Source organism: Temnothorax nylanderi, unplaced genomic scaffold, assembly GCF_030848795.1.
Source record: "Temnothorax nylanderi isolate EJ_2023f unplaced genomic scaffold, tnyl_v1.0 TNYL_tig0012_pilon, whole genome shotgun sequence".
In the NCBI taxonomy this organism is placed as follows: Eukaryota; Metazoa; Arthropoda; class Insecta; order Hymenoptera; family Formicidae; genus Temnothorax; species Temnothorax nylanderi.
Window position 1 is genome coordinate 859,684 of NW_027249074.1, and position 13,167 is coordinate 872,850.

The following is a 13,167-nucleotide window of genomic DNA, read 5'->3' on the forward strand; positions in this document are numbered from 1 at the left end:
GTTCTCGGTGTGCCGCGCTGTCAGATGCGATTGCCGTATCTAATCGCGCGTTGCGCTAAATGGTGCCACCGACACATATGTGCCCCGGAGAGACTCGGAGCGATTAAATGACCGTGTACGTGCCCGTAAGATAGGGAATCAATTCGCTATCAGCGAAGCGCGGACGGTCGCCCGCGATGGAGGTGGCGCGTTATATCGATAACCCAGTTTGAGAAAACAACACATCTCTCCCTGCTACCGAAATTTCTGGTTTCTGATAACAGCGCGTTTGAGTCGTCGGAAGCGATTCAATTATGTATCATTACGTTCGTAATCTTGTCCAAAGAGTACTGGAGTATGTCCCTTCAATTACTAGATGAAGAACTCGTATAATGTAACCGAATTATGTACAATTTTGAACATTACTCGGTCCATAATGAGAGCTACCTACCACATCATCATGTTGGCTATATTTAAATCAAATTTAGCTATATCTAAATCTTCCAAGAAAATGCCAGATTTTTTAAAATATTTTCAACTATGCGAATTAGGAAAATTTCCATCTCTTACACATCCTGATTCTGTCAATCTCTCTTTCTCTTTCTTCAGACATCGATTAACAGTATTGAAAATTTTAGCAATATTGTAAATTTCAATTTTATATCGTTATATAATTTTTTCCGTGGTATCTCGCGACTGAAATTTAAATTTAAAATTATTTTCTATCCACGCAAAGCATGAATTTGTATTTTTCCGTGCGCAGTCATCATCTAATATTACAAGTTCTACGAAGTTGGGTTCGGGAGTCGCGTTAAGTAAGTCGGGCGCCAACTGGAGTGCCCGTGTCTGTATGCGGAGCACAACCGGTCGGCCCTTTTCTGTCCGTGAGGGTCGATCCTGCCTTCCGCAGGGCGCCAATCCGCGCTCGGTCGACCAAAACCAGACGCTCACGTCGTACAGCTCGAACAGCTGATGTTTTCGCATATTTTTCGGCAGATGCTCGGACCGACGCAAACGCCCACTTCCATCGCTCTTTCGCTCTTTCGGCATACCTGCGCGTTTTTCTATATACGAAGGGTACCCAGCGATAATTCAGTTTAACGTCCCCGATCCGGGATTATTATATCTTCCATTATTATTTTCTAGATAATCACGAATGCTCGATCAGTATATTTTATATCCGAGGAAAAAACCGTTTTTTATAACGTAATTAATAAATCAGGCTGAGGCTCTTCTAAAATAAAGCTCTCTTTGAAACCTTGTAAATAAAAAAAAAACTCTCTGAATGAATAAATCCGTTCACTTTGAAGAAACAAAACATGTTGAAGCAAATATCAGACTCATTCGACAAATTACTCGAGGTGATAATATTTTGTCGATTTCGTAATTATGTTTGTTGCGTATTGGAGATATTTATTGCTGTATCAATATATAATTTGTTCAATGCGCTTGATATTAGTTGGAGCGGAGGTTATCATGAGTTTTGTTCATCCAAGCAGTTTTCCTTTTACCGTAGGTTGCTGTTTGACATCGTAAACAGCTATATTATAAGGCTTACGCTATTATAAACTAAAAGAAGAACTTAAAGAAACCAATACTGTTTGTAATGCTCCTAGCGCTGCAACGACCGATAATAAGACCTGACAAAAAAACAACGCAATATCGCTGATACCTGATAAGAAGGCTTTTAAGGGAAGGAAAAACCGGCGCTTTAGCGACATCCGATAGAAGTGCAAAATGGGGCCAGTTCAAAAGATTAGACGCGACAAATGACTGTGAAGCGTCCTCATTGGAGCAATTTTTTGTTGATGTTCCATGTTTCTTAAAAAAAAAATGTTGGTTGTTGTCGAAAGTTTCTATTGCCAGCGACCGAAGTTGCCGCTTGTTGCGTGTCTTCATTCGAAGCGATAAAGATGAAAGAAAAACGCGTCATCAAGTAACAACAGGAATAAATGTTTCTTCAGTGTGGACATTCAAAGATACAAATGGGAAAACAGGAATAGGAACAAATCCCAAGTGTTTCTGAATATGTTGCTTCAGTATGGACAAAATGTCGCCACAAATTGACATATATTGAATTATTTTCAAACATTTAGCAACCAGTGAGGATATAGCTTAAGAAACGGAATACGATTTGTCGGTAGAAGCATCGAAGAAAAGCGTAAGGTTTCGTACGAGCGCGAAAGAGTGGTACGAGGAAGACGATGGTAGGAGGGCGAGAGCAGAAGGAAAGATCGGCGAACGTCACGGACGACCGGTGCGGTGGCGGTGCGTCGCGGCCCGCATTTTCTCGGTACCGGTTGCTACTCGTCGTTACCGTCGTCGACGAGCGTCCCGGTCGCATGAGGGCCGATATGCTCAAGGCCAAGGACACCCATGCCCACCCACAACACACCCGAGAATACGCGCGGCGGGCGGCGGCGCGGTTCTCGTACATATACTTATGCGCGGCAACGAAGTAAGAGAGAGCAACGGATACGCTCCCACATTATGCAATTATCTGTCGATAGTCTGCGCGGCGTCGCCCAAAGAAAACTAGCATTATCTCGAGTACGACGGATAATGATAACCGTTGTCTGTCCGACCGACCGTGCGCGGCCCGCGCGCGTTCTCTTGTCTATTAATTTAATTTGGTAGTTAAACGAGCTTATTTTCGAGGGGCGACGCCCTCGAAAAGATTACTGTGACAGAAGATTTCGTACGAGGTCGTTGTCCCACACGTATCGGTTAGCAAACATAGAATACTATGGAATGCCATTTTAGACTATGAAAACAAGAATTTTTAGAATAAATGCTTTGCTAGTTCTAAATCTAAAATATCTGTCTCCTTGGAACGACATCTGATTAAAGATTCTAACTAAGATCTTGCTAATATCATTTTAAAAAATTATAAGAAAAGCAAATATACATCGTTACCTATATTAGCTGCAAATATCCTCTCAATCTTTCAGTTATCTTAAATTAAATTCCCAAGATAAAAATGAAACAACTGCGACTGTACCGGAAGTAACGTAATAGCCTCGAAAGGTCTTTAGAAGATTCTTTTAAAATCCCTTAATTCTTCCTGAGAGTCATCATAAAAACAGACGAGCAAGTTTTTGAATTACATTTGGTATACTTACGTTAATTTGGAATGTTCGGGTACCTATGGATTTAGAGTAATACGGTCCTTCGCTGCTGCCTATAAACGCATTGAGTTAATGGTAGGAGTTTTACGAGGGTTTTTTACAGTACCGTCCTCCCCGTTACCGCGGGTAACGGGAGAGAACCGAAGGTCTCTCCGGCTGCCTGCGAGTCTCGAAGAGACCTAATCCCAGTGTCGTGACGATTCTCACATCGTCACGCCGGCCGATAATCGAGATCGCGACGCGCAAGCGGCTTATCGCGATTACTCGTCGTATATGTGGCGTATATTCGCGGGCGTTAGCGGCGGCGATCACTCGTGCGAGACCGGCGTCGTCCAGTCTGCTCCGCTCGGCTCGGCTTCGAGCCGAGTGTACGTGTGACGCAATTCGCTTAGGCATCGGCGAAGTTACGCGCTCGCTCGCGCCGCGCGATCGCCTCCGGCGAATCACGTAGGACTCGGCTCTCGACGTATCGGGAGAAACAACGCGCAGCCGTTTGCCATTCCGACGAGAAGCGCTCCTGCGACTTCCGCCACGACAGCTGCGGATAATTGCCTCTAGTCGATTTCACCCGTATACGTAGCTGTCACTGTAATTAACTCCGTAAACTTGGCCAAATCCTTCAATTATTTCTTTTTCTTCGGGCTCCGTCACTTTTATCTCGGATGCTGCACGGAATATCCTTTTAACTTTTCGATATCACAGCGTATTCTTCACGTATCCCTCGATATTAACATTTTCCGAATTTCATATTTTAATCTTTATTTATTCTTATATACGCGTTATGCTTTTCCTTTTCCTTTGCCCATTTCTACCAATGCAGGTTAATTTCAATTTTGGTTTAACTTTTCATCTTTTTCTAGTTCTAGAAGTTAGAAAAATATAAAAAGTAAATTAAACCGAGATTAAAATTAATTTAATTGGTATAAATAGACATAAGAGTCTGCTACAATTATATGATTCTATCCAAATTTATGTTTAATGCCTTCCGCTTTTCCCTTCCCTCCGCGGCATTTTATTCCGCAAATTCTAGTCTCGCAAGACGACGAGGAGCAAGGAGTAACAGGGATCACCGATCTCGGAGGATTGCCGCTCCGCATTACGCGACTCGTCTCGTTTGGCGTATCCTGTATCGCGTACCCCGTTAACGACGCGGCGCAAGTAAAGCGGCATTCGGCCGGTATTCGTTAGGGTATATACAGATAGCTATACGCGAGTTGCGCAAGAGATTTGCGCGACCAGCGATAGCCTGACTCAGAGCGCTGAAATGCGACGCGGGTGTTCCGCCGGTTCCGTACGTAGTATATGACCAACGAGCGACAGGACGATCGTTTCGCAATGCTTTTCGATCGGTGGACTTTGCCACAGTCACACTCGCGCACTCGGCGGTCCCTGCCGTTTCGGGAAAGGAGAGGGATATCGCGCAAGATAATCGCGGCATTTTTCTTTTCTTCTGCTCCAATCCTCTCGGATTGGCTCTCGATGCGTCAGAAAAGTGCAATCGCAACCGCTTGTCTGCGACTGATTGATATTAGGTAGATACACTTGCGTATGACTATTTGCCAGGGAATTTCCGGACGGGGAAAGGGAAGAGAGGAATAATACAATTGTATTCTTATCTTATACGCAACGATGATTCGACAATTTTGATTTCGATCTCTCGATTCAGGCGGTGCGGTGCTCTCTCGAATCGGAGTTACCCACAAACGATTGTTTCCATCAATCAAATACATGCTTTTATCATGCGTTTGTCGTTTATCACGCTTTATACCGTGCGTCAATGCGCGGAAATCAAAGGCTAATCGCAATCGACGGGCACTTGCTCCTTTGTTTCGTTTTCTCTTTCGAGAATGTGCGAGAGGTATCTCGGCGATATTGCATCATTATCGATGCGAGGCAAAATACTTATCTTTATATTTATCGCGTGTGTTACTGCTACCTACAAAATAAGAAAATATAATTTTAAAGAATATATACGTTTTCTTTTAAATTACGATAAATGTTATTTACAAAATTGCGTCTTAATTTCCCGTCCGCTGAATAAACAATACACAAACGAATCTGTCGCAAAGGGAGAAATACTGCCATTTTATCGAGAAATTTTGTCGAGCCGGGGAAATTTGAACTTAAAGCTTGAAGCCCGAGGAACGAGCGTGAAGTCTTCGGGTACAAATGACACTGCTTAGCAACCCTCGGCAAGGTAATTCGATACAGCGTGTGCAAGTGACGGCAGGGGTCGCGTAAAAATCGCTTATAACCCGCGTCTAATTAGTGGCACCGCGCGCAGTACTCGCTCCTCGGCGCGGTAAGGGTCAGATACATATTCGCCCGAGCTTTCTTTTCTCTACTATTCGCTCGTATCGGGGTACCGTTATCTTAATTAACGCTGTATCTCAAGCGTTTCTTTAGCCGAGCATTAATTCTCAGAATCGGCGTGCCTCCGCCGCTCGCCTCTTCCCCGCCGCTGTCGTAGTAGCGCGCGAGACATCAGCGATAACTGCGTCCGAGCGCGGTATGATTAGATGCGATTTATTAATTTGCTAGGAGAAGACAGTGGGAAATTTCTTGCGTCGCGGGCGCACGGATCTCGGGGGATAAATCGCACCTGCAATATGAGAATGACGGAACGAGAAATGTCGAATAATTTAAGCATCGAAGGAAGCTGGCTACCAGTAGAAATAAAATTTCATGTACACAAGATTTTGTCTTGTATATAAAATAGAATTATAACTTTATAGTGTTATAGCAAACGGCAAAATTAAATTTAACTGCAAATTGAAATCTTGAAAGAAAGTATAACATTTTTAATACAACCATGCAACTTTTTTTAATTTCAAAATAGCCTCGAGACGTATTAAATATTCTTCACAAAGTTCGCAACAAACTGTTTTTTTCATGTAATTATGTCAAGGTACTTTAATGTTGCGTTCACATCTTCTCGAGATTCGTCGTCGCGCTGTTATAGCTTCTCGCAAAAATCTCTCGTTTTTTCAGCCGCGCTCTAACAGGATTCGTCATTCCTCCGTCTTTCCTCTTTTTCTACTTACATCTTTTTTTTTCGCGAGAGAAGTACCTGCATTATTCCTACCGGCGGGTATCATTACCTACCTACTTCGTAGGATATTCGTGAATAGACATTAGCGTGGGCAAACCCGCAATTAGCTTTATCAAAAGCAACTGGACGCGAGTAGGTGGATTCGTGGAAAGCAATTACATGTTAATGGCTCGCTTCGCATGGCAACCCAGCTTCGTCTCGCAATCAGCCCGCGCCGAATTAGCATTTGGCCCCTTATACGTTTTCGTTGGTGACCTATGTCGGTGCCGGCCCCGACCGCCTCTCTAGCTGGGTCGTCAAGCGTGTCTTCTTGAAAATTAACTCGGAGCCGTCGGGACCGGCACGGAAGCGATGGAACGCTTACTCGGTTGACACAATTCCATGATGATCCCATCGCACGTGGAGAAGAACATCTTTTTTTTAAAATCCTTAAAAGGCACAACACGAAACAGGCGGATATCATTATTAAAAGAATGTTAACCCTAGGATTACGCGCACTACACGTTGAGTCTTTCAAATCTAGTCAAATATTTTTATACAATTCTGATAAAAATGCATATTTTTAGATAAATTCTTTTTGACAGAATAGCAAAATAACACATTAAAATACATATAAAAGATCTACGTTAAAAGTTAAAAATTAAATTGGCAGAATCGATATAAAACAAAATTCATTAAGCAGTATGGACAATATCGAGTATTATACCATTTCCAATATGGAAAACATCGCTCTGCGCTATTTTGAGGGGAATATTTTGGCAGACGATCGTGTATCTTACTTCTTCGTTGAAAAATTTTCTTCGACCCAAGCTGCATTGTATTGTATTGGTCTCTTGCTAGAACGCGTATCTGGCATCGCTGCATTGTTACGGATTTGTTAAATCCGGCTGGCTGAATCTCTCGAAGGCTGAATTCTCATTGGCGAAAAGGAATAGACGTTTAAAGATCCAGGTAGGACACCGGAGAAACGCAGGTACCTAGCTCAGCTAGGTGTATGCTGCTTTTATAAGGCGTGGAAATTTACTTCGCGACTTAACGTATTTTTCGAAAAAAGAATTGTTGAAGGCATCACCCCGAAGAATACTACAGAGTTTTCCTCGACCTTGGGTCGAATAGATGGGGAGAGGGTGACAGGTGACGAGAGACGACCATACCTTATTAGGCCTTTAAGTTTGGTAGCTACTGTGGACCATATGTCATTTTCAAATTCCTGCTGGTCTGAATAAATTTTTAACGGACTGCTTAGCCGTAGGGGTTTAACAGACGACACATAATTATACATTGTTGTGTCTACACTAATGTCAGATTTCTTGAAATCGTATATCATGTTCGCTATGCGATAAAATCAATGCAAAAAATAGATATTTAACAAAAAACTCGTTTATCATCGTTATACAACGTTCGAAAATAATTATTGGGATTATTTCTTCGCGTGACTGTCCTTCACAGATGTGTTCCCGTCAACACACACGGTAATTATTTTATATATTTTACAATGTATTTTTTATTGAAACTTGATAATTCGAACGAAATAGTCAGGTAGCCAGTTTTTATATAGGACCTTTATGGCCAGTTTCTCGACATCGCTCAATTTGTACGTTCAACTCTTTTCACCCAGCCAATAATCCAGCTCTTTCCGCTCGTGCGTTTCATGATATATGGCATACATAAAGATACGATGCAAATGCCCGATCGAACGATGGTATTATCGACGAGCGTTATCGCGACACCGGGTTCTGTCGCGGGCCCGGGAATAACGGATTAATCAAAGTCAGACATTCGTCGATGTCGAAATGACGATAACCCGTTCGTCCCGCGCCAAATCGCTTTCGTGGAAAATCGAGGTGCATGTACTTTCGCGTGCGAACGCGAAATCAGCTGCGTCATTCGCGTTGTCGAAATCACGGCGCATCGCCTTTTCTATCTGTTTCATGGACACCGCCGAGGTTTTTAACCTCCGCATTCGTCACGTTCTGCGGTTTCGCTATACTTCACCGATGTTGCATCATACGCAGGATGTCTCGGTATTATTGATATCAATTTCAATGATATGGATTTCCTGACGAATTAAATGCCTGGCGTGCAAGATTCAAACGTATAATTTTATCGACTTCGGTATCGACATACGTGTTTTAATTTAGCCTTATAGATCGTACATAATCCAAATTAAAATCAACGCTTATTAAAATAAATTCAGCATTTTTCTATATTATTTTTTACATTTTGCCGAGTTCAAGAGTAGAATTACTACAGTGCAAGAAATCATTCTTCAATTTTTGCATACTTAACTACTAATTATTTTTTGCTAAAATTCGGCTCAAAATTCTGTTAAATGCATGAATGGAAACGACAAGATTTTTTTTATATCGTAAATGTGCTTACGAAAGGCCAAGTGGATATGGTAATTACACACGAATCAAAACCCGACACGGAAAGTGCCGCCGCTATATGAATTAAGCAATGGAAACTAATTGCCGTTGGAACGTATAATCGTGTTATAAGTACGATTGCATTAAATCTCGTACCGCGGCGATTAAATACAATTTATGACAATACGCACCGCACGACATGCGTAAGCTCGCTCTTACATTGTGTAACGCCGCTCTCCAATGTCTGCGTGTGGAGAATTGCATCGGACGAGGACGATGCATCGCGAGCTATCGGGATTAAATGTATTTACCGCGCGCAGATAATTCCCGATCTTGAGCCTTATCGCGCACCACCACCGCATGACTATTGACCCTGCTTAACATTGATTGATTTCAACACACGCGTCCCGGAGCGGCGCGATCGAAAAGAATTACGCGTTATCTCCTCGCTCGGCTATTTATAATGTTTTTAATGCGCGTGCGGAATGGAAAATCTATTACGCGTTTTACACGAGCGATTAGGATTGCGCTAAACAGGGTCAGCGAAAAATCGCGATCGTGCCTGCGTATATCTCGAGTGAGTGAATTATGTTTCCTGATATACGATCGAATTTACGCGAGAGCTTGAGAGATCCGCAATAAAAACGTATATTTTCCATAAAAATACTCTAATCTGAAGTCAGAGTGATAGCGCTAGCTTGCTTGAAGCTTCCAGTTGTTTCTACATAGTAATCTGAGAAAGTTAAAAATCTTTGATGTTCCACGACTTCGAGTAGACTTCGAGTCTTCGAGTATACTTTGCATATCTTAAAGTTCTATATCTTAACACTACAACTTCTTGTTCTGAGTGTATCAATTAAAAGTCGGGCAAGTTTTCCGGTAACATTTGTCACTTCTTTCTCATTACGCTTTAAAACTAAACAAAATCAAAGCCAGATCTCCGATATACGCGCATCAGCTGCGAATTGCGAAAGGCTGAGAGAAGCACACGAGGCATCGGTAACGATGTCGGTCAGTAATGAGATATTTTTCTAGCGGACGGTTATCACGGTGAGGAGGCGAGGACTGAACTGCGGCGTATAGGACAGTATCGCGGTGCACTTCTCGTAAACATCGGCGCGGCGTTCAACATCGGCGTTTAGTATTCTCAAGTTGCAGTTAGCATCCGGTTAAAGCGGCGGCGAGACCGCACCCATCGGGCCGGACGATACTTTTTTCCGTTAGCGAGAAGAGAGAGGGAGAGAGAGGGGGAGAGAGGAGAGAGCCTGGTGAGACCGTTTCCTTTTTGCTTCGCCTCGATTCGGCGGGGACCTAACGTTTGGGGCCTTGGGTGGATCGAAGCCGTCGCCGCCGACCTATATCGCTTTTATGTTGGCTCTTGAAATACGAACGCCGCCGCCGAATCCTAGACGTCTCGCCATTCTCCTCGATCGCACCGATCCTCTCCCGGCGCGATCCCGGGTCTCGTTACCTGTCTACCGATAAACCGTGCGATTCCGGGAAACCGACGCGCGGAAAGAGTATTGATCCTCTATTGATCCTCTATATACCATCTTCTATTGATGTAGATACGTAAGCGTCGCACGGCACTTTTGTGGCGGAAAATTTACGCCTCGCATGGAAATAAAAAAAGATATATTTTCGACAGAAAATAGATGAACGAGAGAATACGAAGTTGATATAAGATCGACACGTTTCGTTGACTAAATGTTAAAGATCTTATTTTTAAGCTCGTAGAAACTGATGGACTAATCAATTCCTGAAACCTGACGGTTCAGTCTTGAAAATAATAACGCTCGTTTCGCAGAAATGGTCTATTTCGCTGAACTGACCTATATTCAAGGGTTAACCTTGACAGAGTGACGTAAAATAAAAGGAAAAAGAAACGGAGTTCTCTATAGTCAGGTGAGAACGACGTATTCGCAAACGTAAACGGCTTGTCGCTCTGCCAGAAATTAAGAGATCCAAGCCCGTGCTCCGACCGTGAAAAAGGAACGCGTCGAGGCGAGCGGAGGCGAGGGAATCGTCATTTCTGAAACGTCGCGTCGGAGGATGCGGTTTTATTTGATAGCATGGGAACTCCGGTTCACGGGCTGATCACGTTGCGCAAGGCTTCCTCGTCGAAAGCGGTCTCGGGCTCGCGAGCGTGAAAGACGGCACGCAGACGAGACGCCGCTCGTCGCGTCCGCCGTTTTCGCCGAAAGAGTTTCGTTAGGCCCGGCAGTATATATGGTTTATATTTGTATGACTTTCAGAGCGTGCGCCTCTCTTGACGTGTTTGCACAAAATAAAGAATTTGGACGGCCCGGGCGTCCGTCTCGCTCGCGTGTGCGAGAGAGTCGTCCCGTCCCGACCCCCCCCCCCCCCGTCCCGTGTTGGCGTGGCTACTAAAAATACATTGTAGGCGAAACGATCGGCAAGCGCACACACACACACCCCGCGCCTTTTGCCGTACTGCATTTATAGATCGGAGCATTTAGCGGGAAAAAAATCGCGACTTCTATGAAGGGCGGTGTGACCGTCGTGAAAATCGCGGAATCGAGCTTAAAGAATTAAGCTCTCAATAATTCCGGCTATCGCGAAATTAGAACGCGAATTGATATTATAAACATTGCTGCAGATTTGAATAACGCGCGCGTCTTACCATTTTATTTACAAGAACATTTGTTGCCTCTTGATGACAGCTAGATTGGAATGAGATTAATGGGACCGATAAACACTTGTGAATTTTTGTAAATTTTATTAACAATTAAATGTAATATATCCTCGAAAGAAAATTTAATCTACTACTGCTAGATTTGGCTTATTTTCCCTCGCGATCTACAGACATATTCAATAAGGATTAGAATGGACTTTAATTCTTTCGAGACGCGGAATTACTGCAAGAATCCAGCTGTCTGAACATAAGGCTTCCGTGATATTATCATTTCTATAGAACACGTGTAACGCGTGTGAAATAAATTCAACATATCATTATTGCATTTTCATTTGAATAGACAAATGGTCTCGATTGCTGTTTTCGCGTGGAATAATTACTGAAAAAGTGTCCCCAGCTGGAATGAAACGCGCAGAAAACGCTCGGCCAGGCTAATGCGGCTCCGGAGAATTTCTATGAGAATGGAAAATGTGATTCGAATACTATTATGCAACTCCCCTAGGCACGGCGCGGCGCGCCGAACATTATGTTCGAGGAAACAAGAGTACCCCGGGGCTGGCTGGCACTAAACCTGTTTACGCGTAAAGTCTACCACACTCGCCATTTTTTCCTTTACGACGCCGTATCCGTGCACTTTAATACGCGAAACAGGAAGAAATCATTTTTTACGGTCCCACGATCACTCGGATGCGCACTATATGATAAACCAAACAATGTGCGCAAACAGTGATAAGGAATGGCCTATGCGCAGATCGTTCATTTAATAATTATTCTCTTTAAACAGAAGAGATGCATAATATCTCGCATTAAAAAAAATTTTAAATTACTTTGCATTTATACGACAGTTATCCGCGCGCGATCTTGAGAACTGTGAAATTTTATTAAACTTGATTACCTTGCGAGTTTTACTTAAAAAAATTTGACATTTAATATATATTTATTCGCACTTTTGCCGAGAGATCGACTCTCAGGCCGATAAAAATGTAGAAAGCTCGAAAGAAGAATTGATTCAAAGAAGAAAGCGTGTTGTTTAAGACGTTATTCGGAGGTCGCTTTGAAGCCGCGGAGGTTAAAATAGGTTAAATTAACGGTTTACGATTCAAATTTCTCCTCCGCGGCATACACACGCCTTCCTCAAGATATATTATCTGGCATACGTAAGGACGCATTCAAAAGCCCGTCATATGAGAAAGTGCACGCCGCGCGCTGATCGTAATCTCTTAATTTCGCATGTTTTTACGCCCCCGCAGGCGCTGCATCCGAGTATCCAAACCGGTATAACGCGATATTCGCGGTCGCGCCGGGTTGCGCGCGGCCCAGGATTAAACTAATCGCGGGAAGACGCAAGGACACCGACTATCAGGTCACTCGCTTTCATCTGCGCCTACTCCCCGAGTATTCCTGCCCTTATCTTATCTATATAACGTTTGAGCTTTAAATAAACCAAACTAAAGAGGGCCCGGATTTTATTTCCTATCCGCGGCCTCCGACTCGTCGCTGCTAACACAAACACTCGGAGACTCGAGTCCTCATTTTAACCCGAGAACAACTCTTGCAAGTTTACAACGCGAGATTTTTAATTTTTATTTGCATTTTATACACAGTAAGATTGCGATACAATCATATTTTTTTTAATATAATTAAATCCATCCTCCGCTATCCCGTTGTAAGATAATCACCGTAAGGGCTCTCCCTTAGTTCAAGTTAAAATCTCGAGGGCCAACCAGAAAAAAAAATAATAGCGCAACGCGTGACGGGGCGAGAAGCTGGCGACCGTGTTTGACACTGACAGTGGCTGATTAGCGATTGGAGGGATAGACGGGCAAGGCAAAGGCAGGCAAGCGACGCACTCATGCGTATGCGTGCGCGCAACTCGACGTAGCGCGGCGGAGTGAGTGCGAACGGTGTACGGAGATGCAGCGGACGAAGAGGGACAGGCGGGGGGGGGGGGGGGAAGATCGTCAGATGCGGATTGGTCGACTG

At 43.6% G+C, this 13,167-nt stretch overlaps 1 protein-coding gene across 1 annotated transcript in view; it reads right to left on the minus strand.

Annotated features, from left to right (window-relative positions):
* The window catches only part of Bcs1 (Bcs1 chaperone), a 216,861-nt gene that overhangs the window by 86,153 nt on the left and 117,541 nt on the right, over window positions 1–13,167 (minus strand). The window lies entirely within an intron of this gene.